This window comes from Bubalus kerabau, chromosome 18 (genome assembly GCF_029407905.1).
Source record: "Bubalus kerabau isolate K-KA32 ecotype Philippines breed swamp buffalo chromosome 18, PCC_UOA_SB_1v2, whole genome shotgun sequence".
Lineage (NCBI taxonomy): Eukaryota > Metazoa > Chordata > Mammalia > Artiodactyla > Bovidae > Bubalus > Bubalus kerabau.
The window spans coordinates 1,470,109-1,492,185 of NC_073641.1; the positions used below are offsets into that span (position 1 = coordinate 1,470,109).

The 22,077-nt window shown below is 56.3% G+C and overlaps 1 protein-coding gene and 6 pseudogenes across 1 annotated transcript in view; all 7 read left to right on the forward strand.

Moving 5' to 3' along the window:
- Nucleotides 1–22,077, forward strand: part of LOC129632894 (liprin-alpha-1-like) — a 141,991-nt gene that overhangs the window by 47,978 nt on the left and 71,936 nt on the right. The gene's annotated exons all lie outside the window — the stretch shown is intronic.
- Nucleotides 2,360–2,479, forward strand: LOC129633464 (uncharacterized; annotated as a pseudogene).
- Nucleotides 5,725–5,844, forward strand: LOC129633468 (uncharacterized; annotated as a pseudogene).
- On the forward strand, nucleotides 9,090–9,209 carry LOC129633479 (uncharacterized; annotated as a pseudogene).
- On the forward strand, nucleotides 12,455–12,574 carry LOC129633490 (uncharacterized; annotated as a pseudogene).
- LOC129633502 (uncharacterized) lies at nucleotides 15,820–15,939 on the forward strand (annotated as a pseudogene).
- On the forward strand, nucleotides 19,185–19,304 carry LOC129633513 (uncharacterized; annotated as a pseudogene).

Below are 22,077 nucleotides of genomic sequence, written 5' to 3' on the forward strand. Positions count from 1 at the left end.
TCACCTAGACTTCCAGGATGCTGTTTTCCCTGCCTGAAATTCTTCCTGCATCTCAACCCTGGTTTACGTAGGTTCAACCTATGGACCTCAACGCAATGGTTACTCTGAAAAGCCTTCCCTGACACCCAGGTTTTGGTGAGGGTAGAGGCCCCTCGACAAGTTCTCAAAGGATCTGCCTGTGATGTATCATTAGATTCGTCTCAGTGAAAGCAGGAACTCGGTGTCTGCTTCTCTCCGCCTTCTAGTTCCAGAAACTTATTACATGCCTCCCAGCTCATCGTAGGTGCTCAGGATTTACTTAGCGTGTGAAAGACAGAAAAGTTCTTGGAAGCCTCCAGGTGTCACTTGGCTCGGCACTTTTGATCTCTTTGTATATTTGGCGATTCCATTCTTTCCTTTCCTGGGTTCATGTGTACGCTATATTCAAGGCACAATCTAAGGCATTAAGACATATCCATCAGTATGGGTTCTTGCTTTCAAGGAACTCGTACAGCAGATTTCTACAGTTTAGGGCTTTTCAAATGCTCTAGAAGAATGTGAACGTTCAGTGTGATCCATTTTCATTTCCAAGAAAGATCGTTTGACTTCCATAGCAAAGGTGGAGACCTTCCGACGTGTAGTCCAATACTTAGACCTTGACCATGTCAGGCAAGTCTTGCGGTTCCTTCTGGAGGTGTGTGGCTCTTGCAGAAACGTGAAGATCTTCCATCGTCCTCGGACTTTGGTGTCATTTGCAATCATCAAGAAAGCTTCCAGGTATAGGTTCCAGACCACCACCGCACACACTCAGTAGCCAACGGAGTGGATTCCAGGAATATGCGTTGTTAACCAGCATCACCGTTGATATTGTTGCTGCACGCTCTATGCAGTGGCCAGGGCCTGGATTGTCCACTGGGTCTCATGTGGAATGGAAAGAAGGGCTTCCCCCACCCCCCACCCCACCCCCCACTCTTGACAGCCTTGTGACTAGAAACGGGCCCCGAAACAAGAATCAGACAAACCAGATAAGCCCAGATGGTAGTCCATGAGATGAAGGAACTAAGCAGCTGGTTGGGATGGCGCCAAGGGGAAAGGTTGCTCTTTTTGTCTCCCGCTCTACTCCTTTCTTCCTGGACGCCTTAGGGGTTCATCATGGAGATTTGAAATAAAGTTCACCAAAGTCATATGTGTTGAATCAAGATTTTGCGTTTCACCATCTCTCAAAAACGAAGAGTGCTTAACCTGCACAGGTTTCTTTCAAAAAAGTCAATTGCTTTTCAGTTCTGGGGTTTCTCTCTTGCCTTGTTCAAGTAGCCTTAAGAGTAAAAATCAACGAAAACTAAAGAAAGATTCAAAGATACCAACAAAGGACACCTTCTGTTTCTTCAATCATCTTTCCACTTAGTAGCACACGAGCTCTTTTCTTTGTATTTTGCCTAGGGAATTCGCAATGTGCTGGTTCAGATGGCAAGGCATCCGCCCGCAGGAGACTCGGGTTTGACCCCTGGGTCGGGAAGATCCCCTGGAGAAGGTAATGGCAACCCACTCCAGTATTCTCGCCTGGGAAATGCCACGGACAGAGGAGCCTGATGGGCCGCACTCCATGGGTCGTATAAGAGTTGGGCTCAACCCAGCAACTACGAACAGAAGTATTTCCAAAGACCACACTCGTGTGTTTGTGTGTGTGTGTGTGTGTGTGTGTCTGTCTGTGTGCCTGCCTGTGGTTCGTCTGCTCTCTCAGGAAGGTCGGGTGCTTGGCGGGCGGCGTGGGGACAAGGGGGGCGCCTCGGTAGGGCAAAGGGGCGGGGCTGAGGCGCTCCGGTCGACCGCGCCTCCGTGGCTCCCGGTGGGTTTGGGCAGCGGGCAGGTGCCGGGCAAGTTGGGCGCTCAAGATTCGCTGCGCCTAGGCCCGCAGGAGGTTCAGAGGCCCCCGGGCCGCGGGGATCGGGAGGCGGCGGGCCCCGAAGACCGACACCTCCGGGGTCGCGCGGCCCTGAGCAGCGAAGGGGATGGGGGGGGAGGCCCCGCTCAGCCAGCGCGGCCGGGTCTGGAGTGGCCGGGGGTGGGAGGGCGCCGAGACCTCCGCACCCCTCAGCCCACCCCCCAGGCCCCGCGCGCGCGCACGCACGCCCTCCCGGTCACTGGGGGGTCCTGGAAGCCCATCGGGCCCCCGGGCCCGGCCAGGCGGTTGCTGGTCTGGTGTTGGCGGTGTTCGGGGGCCGGGCCGGCGTCAGCAGGCTGGAGTGCGGTCGCGGGTCGTGCGGCTCAAGTACAGCACGGCCCCCCGAGGAGAGGGGCGGCCCGTTGGCCCGACCTGCAGGTCAGAGCGAAAGGGAGGCGAAGCGCAAGGCTCTTAGGGCGCCCCGCGGCGGCCGCGTCCGTCTCCGGCCCTACCGGCCTGAAGGCGCCCGATCTCGTCTGATCTCGGAAGCTAAGCAGGGTCGGGCCTGTTTAGTATCTTGGATGGGAGACCACCTGGGAATTCCGGGTGCTGGAGGCTTTTTTGCCTACCAGAAGAGGTCCTTTAGCCCCCGCCCCGCGTCCCAATTCTTGGACCCACACCCCCCTCGCCCCCCCCGCCACCCCCGCAGCCCCAGCCCCTCCCGGGGCGGGGGGAGTGAGTGGGTGGCCGGGGCCCCGACTCCCGCTGCAGACCTGGGTTGCCTCCCCGCGGCCCGCGAGCCCCTCCGCCTTCGCATTCGGCTTTCAGGAAACCAGACGACCGGCCGTCCCGTCTCCCTCTGGGGCTCCTTTGGCTTGCCTCAGGCAATCCCGGGGCTTGCACCGACTCCAGCCAGAGCCCCAGCCCCCGCCCCACCCCCAGCCTCGCAGGCGATCGCGCATGCGCATGCGAGCGCGCGCACAGATCGATGTGCCCAAACGGGGCATCTGGCTTGTTGGCTTGGACTGGGGGTGGATCTATGCCTGGGAGTGGGACTGCTGAACCATAGGCTACTTCTACTTTTAGTTCCTTCGCGAACCTCCATACTCTTTTCCATCCCGGCTGTACCAACTCCCATTCCTACTCAGCGTGGAGGAGAGTTCCCTTTGCTCCACAGCTTCTCCAGCATCTGCTATGGACAGACATTGCAATGAGGCCCAGTCGGACTCGGGCGAAGTGGTCCCTCCTTGGCGTTCGGAGTTGAGTCTCTCCAATCATTAGTGACGTGGAGCAAGATGACCGTTTGGAAATGCAGATGCAATTCTGTCACCATCCTGCTCCAACGGCTCTTGTATTTTCCCATCATATTGAAGATACGACCAATTCCCTTCATGCCTGCTCCTCACGTTCTTCTCGGATGTCTTTTCCCTGGAATGCCCTCTGCACTCTTTGGCTTCCATCCCATAGGGCATTTTCATTTCTTGAACGTCCTAAGTTTCCCTGGTCACCTAGACTTCCAGGATGCTGTTTTCCCTGCCTGAAATTCTTCCTGCATCTCAACCCTGGTTTACGTAGGTTCAACCTATGGACCTCAACGCAATGGTTACTCTGAAAAGCCTTCCCTGACACCCAGGTTTTGGTGAGGGTAGAGGCCCCTCGACAAGTTCTCAAAGGATCTGCCTGTGATGTATCATTAGATTCGTCTCAGTGAAAGCAGGAACTCGGTGTCTGCTTCTCTCCGCCTTCTAGTTCCAGAAACTTATTACATGCCTCCCAGCTCATCGTAGGTGCTCAGGATTTACTTAGCGTGTGAAAGACAGAAAAGTTCTTGGAAGCCTCCAGGTGTCACTTGGCTCGGCACTTTTGATCTCTTTGTATATTTGGCGATTCCATTCTTTCCTTTCCTGGGTTCATGTGTACGCTATATTCAAGGCACAATCTAAGGCATTAAGACATATCCATCAGTATGGGTTCTTGCTTTCAAGGAACTCGTACAGCAGATTTCTACAGTTTAGGGCTTTTCAAATGCTCTAGAAGAATGTGAACGTTCAGTGTGATCCATTTTCATTTCCAAGAAAGATCGTTTGACTTCCATAGCAAAGGTGGAGACCTTCCGACGTGTAGTCCAATACTTAGACCTTGACCATGTCAGGCAAGTCTTGCGGTTCCTTCTGGAGGTGTGTGGCTCTTGCAGAAACGTGAAGATCTTCCATCGTCCTCGGACTTTGGTGTCATTTGCAATCATCAAGAAAGCTTCCAGGTATAGGTTCCAGACCACCACCGCACACACTCAGTAGCCAACGGAGTGGATTCCAGGAATATGCGTTGTTAACCAGCATCACCGTTGATATTGTTGCTGCACGCTCTATGCAGTGGCCAGGGCCTGGATTGTCCACTGGGTCTCATGTGGAATGGAAAGAAGGGCTTCCCCCACCCCCCACCCCACCCCCCACTCTTGACAGCCTTGTGACTAGAAACGGGCCCCGAAACAAGAATCAGACAAACCAGATAAGCCCAGATGGTAGTCCATGAGATGAAGGAACTAAGCAGCTGGTTGGGATGGCGCCAAGGGGAAAGGTTGCTCTTTTTGTCTCCCGCTCTACTCCTTTCTTCCTGGACGCCTTAGGGGTTCATCATGGAGATTTGAAATAAAGTTCACCAAAGTCATATGTGTTGAATCAAGATTTTGCGTTTCACCATCTCTCAAAAACGAAGAGTGCTTAACCTGCACAGGTTTCTTTCAAAAAAGTCAATTGCTTTTCAGTTCTGGGGTTTCTCTCTTGCCTTGTTCAAGTAGCCTTAAGAGTAAAAATCAACGAAAACTAAAGAAAGATTCAAAGATACCAACAAAGGACACCTTCTGTTTCTTCAATCATCTTTCCACTTAGTAGCACACGAGCTCTTTTCTTTGTATTTTGCCTAGGGAATTCGCAATGTGCTGGTTCAGATGGCAAGGCATCCGCCCGCAGGAGACTCGGGTTTGACCCCTGGGTCGGGAAGATCCCCTGGAGAAGGTAATGGCAACCCACTCCAGTATTCTCGCCTGGGAAATGCCACGGACAGAGGAGCCTGATGGGCCGCACTCCATGGGTCGTATAAGAGTTGGGCTCAACCCAGCAACTACGAACAGAAGTATTTCCAAAGACCACACTCGTGTGTTTGTGTGTGTGTGTGTGTGTGTGTGTCTGTCTGTGTGCCTGCCTGTGGTTCGTCTGCTCTCTCAGGAAGGTCGGGTGCTTGGCGGGCGGCGTGGGGACAAGGGGGGCGCCTCGGTAGGGCAAAGGGGCGGGGCTGAGGCGCTCCGGTCGACCGCGCCTCCGTGGCTCCCGGTGGGTTTGGGCAGCGGGCAGGTGCCGGGCAAGTTGGGCGCTCAAGATTCGCTGCGCCTAGGCCCGCAGGAGGTTCAGAGGCCCCCGGGCCGCGGGGATCGGGAGGCGGCGGGCCCCGAAGACCGACACCTCCGGGGTCGCGCGGCCCTGAGCAGCGAAGGGGATGGGGGGGGAGGCCCCGCTCAGCCAGCGCGGCCGGGTCTGGAGTGGCCGGGGGTGGGAGGGCGCCGAGACCTCCGCACCCCTCAGCCCACCCCCCAGGCCCCGCGCGCGCGCACGCACGCCCTCCCGGTCACTGGGGGGTCCTGGAAGCCCATCGGGCCCCCGGGCCCGGCCAGGCGGTTGCTGGTCTGGTGTTGGCGGTGTTCGGGGGCCGGGCCGGCGTCAGCAGGCTGGAGTGCGGTCGCGGGTCGTGCGGCTCAAGTACAGCACGGCCCCCCGAGGAGAGGGGCGGCCCGTTGGCCCGACCTGCAGGTCAGAGCGAAAGGGAGGCGAAGCGCAAGGCTCTTAGGGCGCCCCGCGGCGGCCGCGTCCGTCTCCGGCCCTACCGGCCTGAAGGCGCCCGATCTCGTCTGATCTCGGAAGCTAAGCAGGGTCGGGCCTGTTTAGTATCTTGGATGGGAGACCACCTGGGAATTCCGGGTGCTGGAGGCTTTTTTGCCTACCAGAAGAGGTCCTTTAGCCCCCGCCCCGCGTCCCAATTCTTGGACCCACACCCCCCTCGCCCCCCCCGCCACCCCCGCAGCCCCAGCCCCTCCCGGGGCGGGGGGAGTGAGTGGGTGGCCGGGGCCCCGACTCCCGCTGCAGACCTGGGTTGCCTCCCCGCGGCCCGCGAGCCCCTCCGCCTTCGCATTCGGCTTTCAGGAAACCAGACGACCGGCCGTCCCGTCTCCCTCTGGGGCTCCTTTGGCTTGCCTCAGGCAATCCCGGGGCTTGCACCGACTCCAGCCAGAGCCCCAGCCCCCGCCCCACCCCCAGCCTCGCAGGCGATCGCGCATGCGCATGCGAGCGCGCGCACAGATCGATGTGCCCAAACGGGGCATCTGGCTTGTTGGCTTGGACTGGGGGTGGATCTATGCCTGGGAGTGGGACTGCTGAACCATAGGCTACTTCTACTTTTAGTTCCTTCGCGAACCTCCATACTCTTTTCCATCCCGGCTGTACCAACTCCCATTCCTACTCAGCGTGGAGGAGAGTTCCCTTTGCTCCACAGCTTCTCCAGCATCTGCTATGGACAGACATTGCAATGAGGCCCAGTCGGACTCGGGCGAAGTGGTCCCTCCTTGGCGTTCGGAGTTGAGTCTCTCCAATCATTAGTGACGTGGAGCAAGATGACCGTTTGGAAATGCAGATGCAATTCTGTCACCATCCTGCTCCAACGGCTCTTGTATTTTCCCATCATATTGAAGATACGACCAATTCCCTTCATGCCTGCTCCTCACGTTCTTCTCGGATGTCTTTTCCCTGGAATGCCCTCTGCACTCTTTGGCTTCCATCCCATAGGGCATTTTCATTTCTTGAACGTCCTAAGTTTCCCTGGTCACCTAGACTTCCAGGATGCTGTTTTCCCTGCCTGAAATTCTTCCTGCATCTCAACCCTGGTTTACGTAGGTTCAACCTATGGACCTCAACGCAATGGTTACTCTGAAAAGCCTTCCCTGACACCCAGGTTTTGGTGAGGGTAGAGGCCCCTCGACAAGTTCTCAAAGGATCTGCCTGTGATGTATCATTAGATTCGTCTCAGTGAAAGCAGGAACTCGGTGTCTGCTTCTCTCCGCCTTCTAGTTCCAGAAACTTATTACATGCCTCCCAGCTCATCGTAGGTGCTCAGGATTTACTTAGCGTGTGAAAGACAGAAAAGTTCTTGGAAGCCTCCAGGTGTCACTTGGCTCGGCACTTTTGATCTCTTTGTATATTTGGCGATTCCATTCTTTCCTTTCCTGGGTTCATGTGTACGCTATATTCAAGGCACAATCTAAGGCATTAAGACATATCCATCAGTATGGGTTCTTGCTTTCAAGGAACTCGTACAGCAGATTTCTACAGTTTAGGGCTTTTCAAATGCTCTAGAAGAATGTGAACGTTCAGTGTGATCCATTTTCATTTCCAAGAAAGATCGTTTGACTTCCATAGCAAAGGTGGAGACCTTCCGACGTGTAGTCCAATACTTAGACCTTGACCATGTCAGGCAAGTCTTGCGGTTCCTTCTGGAGGTGTGTGGCTCTTGCAGAAACGTGAAGATCTTCCATCGTCCTCGGACTTTGGTGTCATTTGCAATCATCAAGAAAGCTTCCAGGTATAGGTTCCAGACCACCACCGCACACACTCAGTAGCCAACGGAGTGGATTCCAGGAATATGCGTTGTTAACCAGCATCACCGTTGATATTGTTGCTGCACGCTCTATGCAGTGGCCAGGGCCTGGATTGTCCACTGGGTCTCATGTGGAATGGAAAGAAGGGCTTCCCCCACCCCCCACCCCACCCCCCACTCTTGACAGCCTTGTGACTAGAAACGGGCCCCGAAACAAGAATCAGACAAACCAGATAAGCCCAGATGGTAGTCCATGAGATGAAGGAACTAAGCAGCTGGTTGGGATGGCGCCAAGGGGAAAGGTTGCTCTTTTTGTCTCCCGCTCTACTCCTTTCTTCCTGGACGCCTTAGGGGTTCATCATGGAGATTTGAAATAAAGTTCACCAAAGTCATATGTGTTGAATCAAGATTTTGCGTTTCACCATCTCTCAAAAACGAAGAGTGCTTAACCTGCACAGGTTTCTTTCAAAAAAGTCAATTGCTTTTCAGTTCTGGGGTTTCTCTCTTGCCTTGTTCAAGTAGCCTTAAGAGTAAAAATCAACGAAAACTAAAGAAAGATTCAAAGATACCAACAAAGGACACCTTCTGTTTCTTCAATCATCTTTCCACTTAGTAGCACACGAGCTCTTTTCTTTGTATTTTGCCTAGGGAATTCGCAATGTGCTGGTTGAGATGGCAAGGCATCCGCCCGCAGGAGACTCGGGTTTGACCCCTGGGTCGGGAAGATCCCCTGGAGAAGGTAATGGCAACCCACTCCAGTATTCTCGCCTGGGAAATGCCACGGACAGAGGAGCCTGATGGGCCGCACTCCATGGGTCGTATAAGAGTTGGGCTCAACCCAGCAACTACGAACAGAAGTATTTCCAAAGACCACACTCGTGTGTTTGTGTGTGTGTGTGTGTGTGTGTGTCTGTCTGTGTGCCTGCCTGTGGTTCGTCTGCTCTCTCAGGAAGGTCGGGTGCTTGGCGGGCGGCGTGGGGACAAGGGGGGCGCCTCGGTAGGGCAAAGGGGCGGGGCTGAGGCGCTCCGGTCGACCGCGCCTCCGTGGCTCCCGGTGGGTTTGGGCAGCGGGCAGGTGCCGGGCAAGTTGGGCGCTCAAGATTCGCTGCGCCTAGGCCCGCAGGAGGTTCAGAGGCCCCCGGGCCGCGGGGATCGGGAGGCGGCGGGCCCCGAAGACCGACACCTCCGGGGTCGCGCGGCCCTGAGCAGCGAAGGGGATGGGGGGGGAGGCCCCGCTCAGCCAGCGCGGCCGGGTCTGGAGTGGCCGGGGGTGGGAGGGCGCCGAGACCTCCGCACCCCTCAGCCCACCCCCCAGGCCCCGCGCGCGCGCACGCACGCCCTCCCGGTCACTGGGGGGTCCTGGAAGCCCATCGGGCCCCCGGGCCCGGCCAGGCGGTTGCTGGTCTGGTGTTGGCGGTGTTCGGGGGCCGGGCCGGCGTCAGCAGGCTGGAGTGCGGTCGCGGGTCGTGCGGCTCAAGTACAGCACGGCCCCCCGAGGAGAGGGGCGGCCCGTTGGCCCGACCTGCAGGTCAGAGCGAAAGGGAGGCGAAGCGCAAGGCTCTTAGGGCGCCCCGCGGCGGCCGCGTCCGTCTCCGGCCCTACCGGCCTGAAGGCGCCCGATCTCGTCTGATCTCGGAAGCTAAGCAGGGTCGGGCCTGTTTAGTATCTTGGATGGGAGACCACCTGGGAATTCCGGGTGCTGGAGGCTTTTTTGCCTACCAGAAGAGGTCCTTTAGCCCCCGCCCCGCGTCCCAATTCTTGGACCCACACCCCCCTCGCCCCCCCCGCCACCCCCGCAGCCCCAGCCCCTCCCGGGGCGGGGGGAGTGAGTGGGTGGCCGGGGCCCCGACTCCCGCTGCAGACCTGGGTTGCCTCCCCGCGGCCCGCGAGCCCCTCCGCCTTCGCATTCGGCTTTCAGGAAACCAGACGACCGGCCGTCCCGTCTCCCTCTGGGGCTCCTTTGGCTTGCCTCAGGCAATCCCGGGGCTTGCACCGACTCCAGCCAGAGCCCCAGCCCCCGCCCCACCCCCAGCCTCGCAGGCGATCGCGCATGCGCATGCGAGCGCGCGCACAGATCGATGTGCCCAAACGGGGCATCTGGCTTGTTGGCTTGGACTGGGGGTGGATCTATGCCTGGGAGTGGGACTGCTGAACCATAGGCTACTTCTACTTTTAGTTCCTTCGCGAACCTCCATACTCTTTTCCATCCCGGCTGTACCAACTCCCATTCCTACTCAGCGTGGAGGAGAGTTCCCTTTGCTCCACAGCTTCTCCAGCATCTGCTATGGACAGACATTGCAATGAGGCCCAGTCGGACTCGGGCGAAGTGGTCCCTCCTTGGCGTTCGGAGTTGAGTCTCTCCAATCATTAGTGACGTGGAGCAAGATGACCGTTTGGAAATGCAGATGCAATTCTGTCACCATCCTGCTCCAACGGCTCTTGTATTTTCCCATCATATTGAAGATACGACCAATTCCCTTCATGCCTGCTCCTCACGTTCTTCTCGGATGTCTTTTCCCTGGAATGCCCTCTGCACTCTTTGGCTTCCATCCCATAGGGCATTTTCATTTCTTGAACGTCCTAAGTTTCCCTGGTCACCTAGACTTCCAGGATGCTGTTTTCCCTGCCTGAAATTCTTCCTGCATCTCAACCCTGGTTTACGTAGGTTCAACCTATGGACCTCAACGCAATGGTTACTCTGAAAAGCCTTCCCTGACACCCAGGTTTTGGTGAGGGTAGAGGCCCCTCGACAAGTTCTCAAAGGATCTGCCTGTGATGTATCATTAGATTCGTCTCAGTGAAAGCAGGAACTCGGTGTCTGCTTCTCTCCGCCTTCTAGTTCCAGAAACTTATTACATGCCTCCCAGCTCATCGTAGGTGCTCAGGATTTACTTAGCGTGTGAAAGACAGAAAAGTTCTTGGAAGCCTCCAGGTGTCACTTGGCTCGGCACTTTTGATCTCTTTGTATATTTGGCGATTCCATTCTTTCCTTTCCTGGGTTCATGTGTACGCTATATTCAAGGCACAATCTAAGGCATTAAGACATATCCATCAGTATGGGTTCTTGCTTTCAAGGAACTCGTACAGCAGATTTCTACAGTTTAGGGCTTTTCAAATGCTCTAGAAGAATGTGAACGTTCAGTGTGATCCATTTTCATTTCCAAGAAAGATCGTTTGACTTCCATAGCAAAGGTGGAGACCTTCCGACGTGTAGTCCAATACTTAGACCTTGACCATGTCAGGCAAGTCTTGCGGTTCCTTCTGGAGGTGTGTGGCTCTTGCAGAAACGTGAAGATCTTCCATCGTCCTCGGACTTTGGTGTCATTTGCAATCATCAAGAAAGCTTCCAGGTATAGGTTCCAGACCACCACCGCACACACTCAGTAGCCAACGGAGTGGATTCCAGGAATATGCGTTGTTAACCAGCATCACCGTTGATATTGTTGCTGCACGCTCTATGCAGTGGCCAGGGCCTGGATTGTCCACTGGGTCTCATGTGGAATGGAAAGAAGGGCTTCCCCCACCCCCCACCCCACCCCCCACTCTTGACAGCCTTGTGACTAGAAACGGGCCCCGAAACAAGAATCAGACAAACCAGATAAGCCCAGATGGTAGTCCATGAGATGAAGGAACTAAGCAGCTGGTTGGGATGGCGCCAAGGGGAAAGGTTGCTCTTTTTGTCTCCCGCTCTACTCCTTTCTTCCTGGACGCCTTAGGGGTTCATCATGGAGATTTGAAATAAAGTTCACCAAAGTCATATGTGTTGAATCAAGATTTTGCGTTTCACCATCTCTCAAAAACGAAGAGTGCTTAACCTGCACAGGTTTCTTTCAAAAAAGTCAATTGCTTTTCAGTTCTGGGGTTTCTCTCTTGCCTTGTTCAAGTAGCCTTAAGAGTAAAAATCAACGAAAACTAAAGAAAGATTCAAAGATACCAACAAAGGACACCTTCTGTTTCTTCAATCATCTTTCCACTTAGTAGCACACGAGCTCTTTTCTTTGTATTTTGCCTAGGGAATTCGCAATGTGCTGGTTCAGATGGCAAGGCATCCGCCCGCAGGAGACTCGGGTTTGACCCCTGGGTCGGGAAGATCCCCTGGAGAAGGTAATGGCAACCCACTCCAGTATTCTCGCCTGGGAAATGCCACGGACAGAGGAGCCTGATGGGCCGCACTCCATGGGTCGTATAAGAGTTGGGCTCAACCCAGCAACTACGAACAGAAGTATTTCCAAAGACCACACTCGTGTGTTTGTGTGTGTGTGTGTGTGTGTGTGTCTGTCTGTGTGCCTGCCTGTGGTTCGTCTGCTCTCTCAGGAAGGTCGGGTGCTTGGCGGGCGGCGTGGGGACAAGGGGGGCGCCTCGGTAGGGCAAAGGGGCGGGGCTGAGGCGCTCCGGTCGACCGCGCCTCCGTGGCTCCCGGTGGGTTTGGGCAGCGGGCAGGTGCCGGGCAAGTTGGGCGCTCAAGATTCGCTGCGCCTAGGCCCGCAGGAGGTTCAGAGGCCCCCGGGCCGCGGGGATCGGGAGGCGGCGGGCCCCGAAGACCGACACCTCCGGGGTCGCGCGGCCCTGAGCAGCGAAGGGGATGGGGGGGGAGGCCCCGCTCAGCCAGCGCGGCCGGGTCTGGAGTGGCCGGGGGTGGGAGGGCGCCGAGACCTCCGCACCCCTCAGCCCACCCCCCAGGCCCCGCGCGCGCGCACGCACGCCCTCCCGGTCACTGGGGGGTCCTGGAAGCCCATCGGGCCCCCGGGCCCGGCCAGGCGGTTGCTGGTCTGGTGTTGGCGGTGTTCGGGGGCCGGGCCGGCGTCAGCAGGCTGGAGTGCGGTCGCGGGTCGTGCGGCTCAAGTACAGCACGGCCCCCCGAGGAGAGGGGCGGCCCGTTGGCCCGACCTGCAGGTCAGAGCGAAAGGGAGGCGAAGCGCAAGGCTCTTAGGGCGCCCCGCGGCGGCCGCGTCCGTCTCCGGCCCTACCGGCCTGAAGGCGCCCGATCTCGTCTGATCTCGGAAGCTAAGCAGGGTCGGGCCTGTTTAGTATCTTGGATGGGAGACCACCTGGGAATTCCGGGTGCTGGAGGCTTTTTTGCCTACCAGAAGAGGTCCTTTAGCCCCCGCCCCGCGTCCCAATTCTTGGACCCACACCCCCCTCGCCCCCCCCGCCACCCCCGCAGCCCCAGCCCCTCCCGGGGCGGGGGGAGTGAGTGGGTGGCCGGGGCCCCGACTCCCGCTGCAGACCTGGGTTGCCTCCCCGCGGCCCGCGAGCCCCTCCGCCTTCGCATTCGGCTTTCAGGAAACCAGACGACCGGCCGTCCCGTCTCCCTCTGGGGCTCCTTTGGCTTGCCTCAGGCAATCCCGGGGCTTGCACCGACTCCAGCCAGAGCCCCAGCCCCCGCCCCACCCCCAGCCTCGCAGGCGATCGCGCATGCGCATGCGAGCGCGCGCACAGATCGATGTGCCCAAACGGGGCATCTGGCTTGTTGGCTTGGACTGGGGGTGGATCTATGCCTGGGAGTGGGACTGCTGAACCATAGGCTACTTCTACTTTTAGTTCCTTCGCGAACCTCCATACTCTTTTCCATCCCGGCTGTACCAACTCCCATTCCTACTCAGCGTGGAGGAGAGTTCCCTTTGCTCCACAGCTTCTCCAGCATCTGCTATGGACAGACATTGCAATGAGGCCCAGTCGGACTCGGGCGAAGTGGTCCCTCCTTGGCGTTCGGAGTTGAGTCTCTCCAATCATTAGTGACGTGGAGCAAGATGACCGTTTGGAAATGCAGATGCAATTCTGTCACCATCCTGCTCCAACGGCTCTTGTATTTTCCCATCATATTGAAGATACGACCAATTCCCTTCATGCCTGCTCCTCACGTTCTTCTCGGATGTCTTTTCCCTGGAATGCCCTCTGCACTCTTTGGCTTCCATCCCATAGGGCATTTTCATTTCTTGAACGTCCTAAGTTTCCCTGGTCACCTAGACTTCCAGGATGCTGTTTTCCCTGCCTGAAATTCTTCCTGCATCTCAACCCTGGTTTACGTAGGTTCAACCTATGGACCTCAACGCAATGGTTACTCTGAAAAGCCTTCCCTGACACCCAGGTTTTGGTGAGGGTAGAGGCCCCTCGACAAGTTCTCAAAGGATCTGCCTGTGATGTATCATTAGATTCGTCTCAGTGAAAGCAGGAACTCGGTGTCTGCTTCTCTCCGCCTTCTAGTTCCAGAAACTTATTACATGCCTCCCAGCTCATCGTAGGTGCTCAGGATTTACTTAGCGTGTGAAAGACAGAAAAGTTCTTGGAAGCCTCCAGGTGTCACTTGGCTCGGCACTTTTGATCTCTTTGTATATTTGGCGATTCCATTCTTTCCTTTCCTGGGTTCATGTGTACGCTATATTCAAGGCACAATCTAAGGCATTAAGACATATCCATCAGTATGGGTTCTTGCTTTCAAGGAACTCGTACAGCAGATTTCTACAGTTTAGGGCTTTTCAAATGCTCTAGAAGAATGTGAACGTTCAGTGTGATCCATTTTCATTTCCAAGAAAGATCGTTTGACTTCCATAGCAAAGGTGGAGACCTTCCGACGTGTAGTCCAATACTTAGACCTTGACCATGTCAGGCAAGTCTTGCGGTTCCTTCTGGAGGTGTGTGGCTCTTGCAGAAACGTGAAGATCTTCCATCGTCCTCGGACTTTGGTGTCATTTGCAATCATCAAGAAAGCTTCCAGGTATAGGTTCCAGACCACCACCGCACACACTCAGTAGCCAACGGAGTGGATTCCAGGAATATGCGTTGTTAACCAGCATCACCGTTGATATTGTTGCTGCACGCTCTATGCAGTGGCCAGGGCCTGGATTGTCCACTGGGTCTCATGTGGAATGGAAAGAAGGGCTTCCCCCACCCCCCACCCCACCCCCCACTCTTGACAGCCTTGTGACTAGAAACGGGCCCCGAAACAAGAATCAGACAAACCAGATAAGCCCAGATGGTAGTCCATGAGATGAAGGAACTAAGCAGCTGGTTGGGATGGCGCCAAGGGGAAAGGTTGCTCTTTTTGTCTCCCGCTCTACTCCTTTCTTCCTGGACGCCTTAGGGGTTCATCATGGAGATTTGAAATAAAGTTCACCAAAGTCATATGTGTTGAATCAAGATTTTGCGTTTCACCATCTCTCAAAAACGAAGAGTGCTTAACCTGCACAGGTTTCTTTCAAAAAAGTCAATTGCTTTTCAGTTCTGGGGTTTCTCTCTTGCCTTGTTCAAGTAGCCTTAAGAGTAAAAATCAACGAAAACTAAAGAAAGATTCAAAGATACCAACAAAGGACACCTTCTGTTTCTTCAATCATCTTTCCACTTAGTAGCACACGAGCTCTTTTCTTTGTATTTTGCCTAGGGAATTCGCAATGTGCTGGTTCAGATGGCAAGGCATCCGCCCGCAGGAGACTCGGGTTTGACCCCTGGGTCGGGAAGATCCCCTGGAGAAGGTAATGGCAACCCACTCCAGTATTCTCGCCTGGGAAATGCCACGGACAGAGGAGCCTGATGGGCCGCACTCCATGGGTCGTATAAGAGTTGGGCTCAACCCAGCAACTACGAACAGAAGTATTTCCAAAGACCACACTCGTGTGTTTGTGTGTGTGTGTGTGTGTGTGTGTCTGTCTGTGTGCCTGCCTGTGGTTCGTCTGCTCTCTCAGGAAGGTCGGGTGCTTGGCGGGCGGCGTGGGGACAAGGGGGGCGCCTCGGTAGGGCAAAGGGGCGGGGCTGAGGCGCTCCGGTCGACCGCGCCTCCGTGGCTCCCGGTGGGTTTGGGCAGCGGGCAGGTGCCGGGCAAGTTGGGCGCTCAAGATTCGCTGCGCCTAGGCCCGCAGGAGGTTCAGAGGCCCCCGGGCCGCGGGGATCGGGAGGCGGCGGGCCCCGAAGACCGACACCTCCGGGGTCGCGCGGCCCTGAGCAGCGAAGGGGATGGGGGGGGAGGCCCCGCTCAGCCAGCGCGGCCGGGTCTGGAGTGGCCGGGGGTGGGAGGGCGCCGAGACCTCCGCACCCCTCAGCCCACCCCCCAGGCCCCGCGCGCGCGCACGCACGCCCTCCCGGTCACTGGGGGGTCCTGGAAGCCCATCGGGCCCCCGGGCCCGGCCAGGCGGTTGCTGGTCTGGTGTTGGCGGTGTTCGGGGGCCGGGCCGGCGTCAGCAGGCTGGAGTGCGGTCGCGGGTCGTGCGGCTCAAGTACAGCACGGCCCCCCGAGGAGAGGGGCGGCCCGTTGGCCCGACCTGCAGGTCAGAGCGAAAGGGAGGCGAAGCGCAAGGCTCTTAGGGCGCCCCGCGGCGGCCGCGTCCGTCTCCGGCCCTACCGGCCTGAAGGCGCCCGATCTCGTCTGATCTCGGAAGCTAAGCAGGGTCGGGCCTGTTTAGTATCTTGGATGGGAGACCACCTGGGAATTCCGGGTGCTGGAGGCTTTTTTGCCTACCAGAAGAGGTCCTTTAGCCCCCGCCCCGCGTCCCAATTCTTGGACCCACACCCCCCTCGCCCCCCCCGCCACCCCCGCAGCCCCAGCCCCTCCCGGGGCGGGGGGAGTGAGTGGGTGGCCGGGGCCCCGACTCCCGCTGCAGACCTGGGTTGCCTCCCCGCGGCCCGCGAGCCCCTCCGCCTTCGCATTCGGCTTTCAGGAAACCAGACGACCGGCCGTCCCGTCTCCCTCTGGGGCTCCTTTGGCTTGCCTCAGGCAATCCCGGGGCTTGCACCGACTCCAGCCAGAGCCCCAGCCCCCGCCCCACCCCCAGCCTCGCAGGCGATCGCGCATGCGCATGCGAGCGCGCGCACAGATCGATGTGCCCAAACGGGGCATCTGGCTTGTTGGCTTGGACTGGGGGTGGATCTATGCCTGGGAGTGGGACTGCTGAACCATAGGCTACTTCTACTTTTAGTTCCTTCGCGAACCTCCATACTCTTTTCCATCCCGGCTGTACCAACTCCCATTCCTACTCAGCGTGGAGGAGAGTTCCCTTTGCTCCACAGCTTCTCCAGCATCTGCTATGGACAGACATTGCAATGAGGCCCAGTCGGACTCGGGCGAAGTGGTCCCTCCTTGGCGTTCGGAGTTGAGTCTCTCCAATCATTAGTGACGTGGAGCAAGATGACCGTTTGGAAATGCAGATGCAATTCTGTCACCATCCTGCTCCAACGGCTCTTGTATTTTCCCATCATATTGAAGATACGACCAATTCCCTTCATGCCTGCTCCTCACGTTCTTCTCGGATGTCTTTTCCCTGGAATGCCCTCTGCACTCTTTGGCTTCCATCCCATAGGGCATTTTCATTTCTTGAACGTCCTAAGTTTCCCTGGTCACCTAGACTTCCAGGATGCTGTTTTCCCTGCCTGAAATTCTTCCTGCATCTCAACCCTGGTTTACGTAGGTTCAACCTATGGACCTCAACGCAATGGTTACTCTGAAAAGCCTTCCCTGACACCCAGGTTTTGGTGAGGGTAGAGGCCCCTCGACAAGTTCTCCAAGGATCTGCCTGTGATGTATCATTAGATTCGTCTCAGTGAAAGCAGGAACTCGGTGTCTGCTTCTCTCCGCCTTCTAGTTCCAGAAACTTATTACATGCCTCCCAGCTCATCGTAGGTGCTCAGGATTTACTTAGCGTGTGAAAGACAGAAAAGTTCTTGGAAGCCTCCAGGTGTCACTTGGCTCGGCACTTTTGATCTCTTTGTATATTTGGCGATTCCATTCTTTCCTTTCCTGGGTTCATGTGTACGCTATATTCAAGGCACAATCTAAGGCATTAAGACATATCCATCAGTATGGGTTCTTGCTTTCAAGGAACTCGTACAGCAGATTTCTACAGTTTAGGGCTTTTCAAATGCTCTAGAAGAATGTGAACGTTCAGTGTGATCCATTTTCATTTCCAAGAAAGATCGTTTGACTTCCATAGCAAAGGTGGAGACCTTCCGACGTGTAGTCCAATACTTAGACCTTGACCATGTCAGGCAAGTCTTGCGGTTCCTTCTGGAGGTGTGTGGCTCTTGCAGAAACGTGAAGATCTTCCATCGTCCTCGGACTTTGGTGTCATTTGCAATCATCAAGAAAGCTTCCAGGTATAGGTTCCAGACCACCACCGCACACACTCAGTAGCCAACGGAGTGGATTCCAGGAATATGCGTTGTTAACCAGCATCACCGTTGATATTGTTGCTGCACGCTCTATGCAGTGGCCAGGGCCTGGATTGTCCACTGGGTCTCATGTGGAATGGAAAGAAGGGCTTCCCCCACCCCCCACCCCACCCCCCACTCTTGACAGCCTTGTGACTAGAAACGGGCCCCGAAACAAGAATCAGACAAACCAGATAAGCCCAGATGGTAGTCCATGAGATGAAGGAACTAAGCAGCTGGTTGGGATGGCGCCAAGGGGAAAGGTTGCTCTTTTTGTCTCCCGCTCTACTCCTTTCTTCCTGGACGCCTTAGGGGTTCATCATGGAGATTTGAAATAAAGTTCACCAAAGTCATATGTGTTGAATCAAGATTTTGCGTTTCACCATCTCTCAAAAACGAAGAGTGCTTAACCTGCACAGGTTTCTTTCAAAAAAGTCAATTGCTTTTCAGTTCTGGGGTTTCTCTCTTGCCTTGTTCAAGTAGCCTTAAGAGTAAAAATCAACGAAAACTAAAGAAAGATTCAAAGATACCAACAAAGGACACCTTCTGTTTCTTCAATCATCTTTCCACTTAGTAGCACACGAGCTCTTTTCTTTGTATTTTGCCTAGGGAATTCGCAATGTGCTGGTTCAGATGGCAAGGCATCCGCCCACAGGAGACTCGGGTTTGACCCCTGGGTCGGGAAGATCCCCTGGAGAAGGTAATGGCAACCCACTCCAGTATTCTCGCCTGGGAAATGCCACGGACAGAGGAGCCTGATGGGCCGCACTCCATGGGTCGTATAAGAGTTGGGCTCAACCCAGCAACTACGAACAGAAGTATTTCCAAAGACCACACTCGTGTGTTTGTGTGTGTGTGTGTGTGTGTGTGTCTGTCTGTGTGCCTGCCTGTGGTTCGTCTGCTCTCTCAGGAAGGTCGGGTGCTTGGCGGGCGGCGTGGGGACAAGGGGGGCGCCTCGGTAGGGCAAAGGGGCGGGGCTGAGGCGCTCCGGTCGACCGCGCCTCCGTGGCTCCCGGTGGGTTTGGGCAGCGGGCAGGTGCCGGGCAAGTTGGGCGCTCAAGATTCGCTGCGCCTAGGCCCGCAGGAGGTTCAGAGGCCCCCGGGCCGCGGGGATCGGGAGGCGGCGGGCCCCGAAGACCGACACCTCCGGGGTCGCGCGGCCCTGAGCAGCGAAGGGGATGGGGGGGGAGGCCCCGCTCAGCCAGCGCGGCCGGGTCTGGAGTGGCCGGGGGTGGGAGGGCGCCGAGACCTCCGCACCCCTCAGCCCACCCCCCAGGCCCCGCGCGCGCGCACGCACGCCCTCCCGGTCACTGGGGGGTCCTGGAAGCCCATCGGGCCCCCGGGCCCGGCCAGGCGGTTGCTGGTCTGGTGTTGGCGGTGTTCGGGGGCCGGGCCGGCGTCAGCAGGCTGGAGTGCGGTCGCGGGTCGTGCGGCTCAAGTACAGCACGGCCCCCCGAGGAGAGGGGCGGCCCGTTGGCCCGACCTGCAGGTCAGAGCGAAAGGGAGGCGAAGCGCAAGGCTCTTAGGGCGCCCCGCGGCGGCCGCGTCCGTCTCCGGCCCTACCGGCCTGAAGGCGCCCGATCTCGTCTGATCTCGGAAGCTAAGCAGGGTCGGGCCTGTTTAGTATCTTGGATGGGAGACCACCTGGGAATTCCGGGTGCTGGAGGCTTTTTTGCCTACCAGAAGAGGTCCTTTAGCCCCCGCCCCGCGTCCCAATTCTTGGACCCACACCCCCCTCGCCCCCCCCGCCACCCCCGCAGCCCCAGCCCCTCCCGGGGCGGGGGGAGTGAGTGGGTGGCCGGGGCCCCGACTCCCGCTGCAGACCTGGGTTGCCTCCCCGCGGCCCGCGAGCCCCTCCGCCTTCGCATTCGGCTTTCAGGAAACCAGACGACCGGCCGTCCCGTCTCCCTCTGGGGCTCCTTTGGCTTGCCTCAGGCAATCCCGGGGCTTGCACCGACTCCAGCCAGAGCCCCAGCCCCCGCCCCACCCCCAGCCTCGCAGGCGATCGCGCATGCGCATGCGAGCGCGCGCACAGATCGATGTGCCCAAACGGGGCATCTGGCTTGTTGGCTTGGACTGGGGGTGGATCTATGCCTGGGAGTGGGACTGCTGAACCATAGGCTACTTCTACTTTTAGTTCCTTCGCGAACCTCCATACTCTTTTCCATCCCGGCTGTACCAACTCCCATTCCTACTCAGCGTGGAGGAGAGTTCCCTTTGCTCCACAGCTTCTCCAGCATCTGCTATGGACAGACATTGCAATGAGGCCCAGTCGGACTCGGGCGAAGTGGTCCCTCCTTGGCGTTCGGAGTTGAGTCTCTCCAATCATTAGTGACGTGGAGCAAGATGACCGTTTGGAAATGCAGATGCAATTCTGTCACCATCCTGCTCCAACGGCTCTTGTATTTTCCCATCATATTGAAGATACGACCAATTCCCTTCATGCCTGCTCCTCACGTTCTTCTCGGATGTCTTTTCCCTGGAATGCCCTCTGCACTCTTTGGCTTCCATCCCATAGGGCATTTTCATTTCTTGAACGTCCTAAGTTTCCCTGGTCACCTAGACTTCCAGGATGCTGTTTTCCCTGCCTGAAATTCTTCCTGCATCTCAACCCTGGTTTACGTAGGTTCAACCTATGGACCTCAACGCAATGGTTACTCTGAAAAGCCTTCCCTGACACCCAGGTTTTGGTGAGGGTAGAGGCCCCTCGACAAGTTCTCCAAGGATCTGCCTGTGATGTATCATTAGATTCGTCTCAGTGAAAGCAGGAACTCGGTGTCTGCTTCTCTCCGCCTTCTAGTTCCAGAAACTTATTACATGCCTCCCAGCTCATCGTAGGTGCTCAGGATTTACTTAGCGTGTGAAAGACAGAAAAGTTCTTGGAAGCCTCCAGGTGTCACTTGGCTCGGCACTTTTGATCTCTTTGTATATTTGGCGATTCCATTCTTTCCTTTCCTGGGTTCATGTGTACGCTATATTCAAGGCACAATCTAAGGCATTAAGACATATCCATCAGTATGGGTTCTTGCTTTCAAGGAACTCGTACAGCAGATTTCTACAGTTTAGGGCTTTTCAAATGCTCTAGAAGAATGTGAACGTTCAGTGTGATCCATTTTCATTTCCAAGAAAGATCGTTTGACTTCCATAGCAAAGGTGGAGACCTTCCGACGTGTAGTCCAATACTTAGACCTTGACCATGTCAGGCAAGTCTTGCGGTTCCTTCTGGAGGTGTGTGGCTCTTGCAGAAACGTGAAGATCTTCCATCGTCCTCGGACTTTGGTGTCATTTGCAATCATCAAGAAAGCTTCCAGGTATAGGTTCCAGACCACCACCGCACACACTCAGTAGCCAACGGAGTGGATTCCAGGAATATGCGTTGTTAACCAGCATCACCGTTGATATTGTTGCTGCACGCTCTATGCAGTGGCCAGGGCCTGGATTGTCCACTGGGTCTCATGTGGAATGGAAAGAAGGGCTTCCCCCACCCCCCACCCCACCCCCCACTCTTGACAGCCTTGTGACTAGAAACGGGCCCCGAAACAAGAATCAGACAAACCAGATAAGCCCAGATGGTAGTCCATGAGATGAAGGAACTAAGCAGCTGGTTGGGATGGCGCCAAGGGGAAAGGTTGCTCTTTTTGTCTCCCGCTCTACTCCTTTCTTCCTGGACGCCTTAGGGGTTCATCATGGAGATTTGAAATAAAGTTCACCAAAGTCATATGTGTTGAATCAAGATTTTGCGTTTCACCATCTCTCAAAAACGAAGAGTGCTTAACCTGCACAGGTTTCTTTCAAAAAAGTCAATTGCTTTTCAGTTCTGGGGTTTCTCTCTTGCCTTGTTCAAGTAGCCTTAAGAGTAAAAATCAACGAAAACTAAAGAAAGATTCAAAGATACCAACAAAGGACACCTTCTGTTTCTTCAATCATCTTTCCACTTAGTAGCACACGAGCTCTTTTCTTTGTATTTTGCCTAGGGAATTCGCAATGTGCTGGTTCAGATGGCAAGGCATCCGCCCACAGGAGACTCGGGTTTGACCCCTGGGTCGGGAAGATCCCCTGGAGAAGGTAATGGCAACCCACTCCAGTATTCTCGCCTGGGAAATGCCACGGACAGAGGAGCCTGATGGGCCGCACTCCATGGGTCGTATAAGAGTTGGGCTCAACCCAGCAACTACGAACAGAAGTATTTCCAAAGACCACACTCGTGTGTTTGTGTGTGTGTGTGTGTGTGTGTGTCTGTCTGTGTGCCTGCCTGTGGTTCGTCTGCTCTCTCAGGAAGGTCGGGTGCTTGGCGGGCGGCGTGGGGACAAGGGGGGCGCCTCGGTAGGGCAAAGGGGCGGGGCTGAGGCGCTCCGGTCGACCGCGCCTCCGTGGCTCCCGGTGGGTTTGGGCAGCGGGCAGGTGCCGGGCAAGTTGGGCGCTCAAGATTCGCTGCGCCTAGG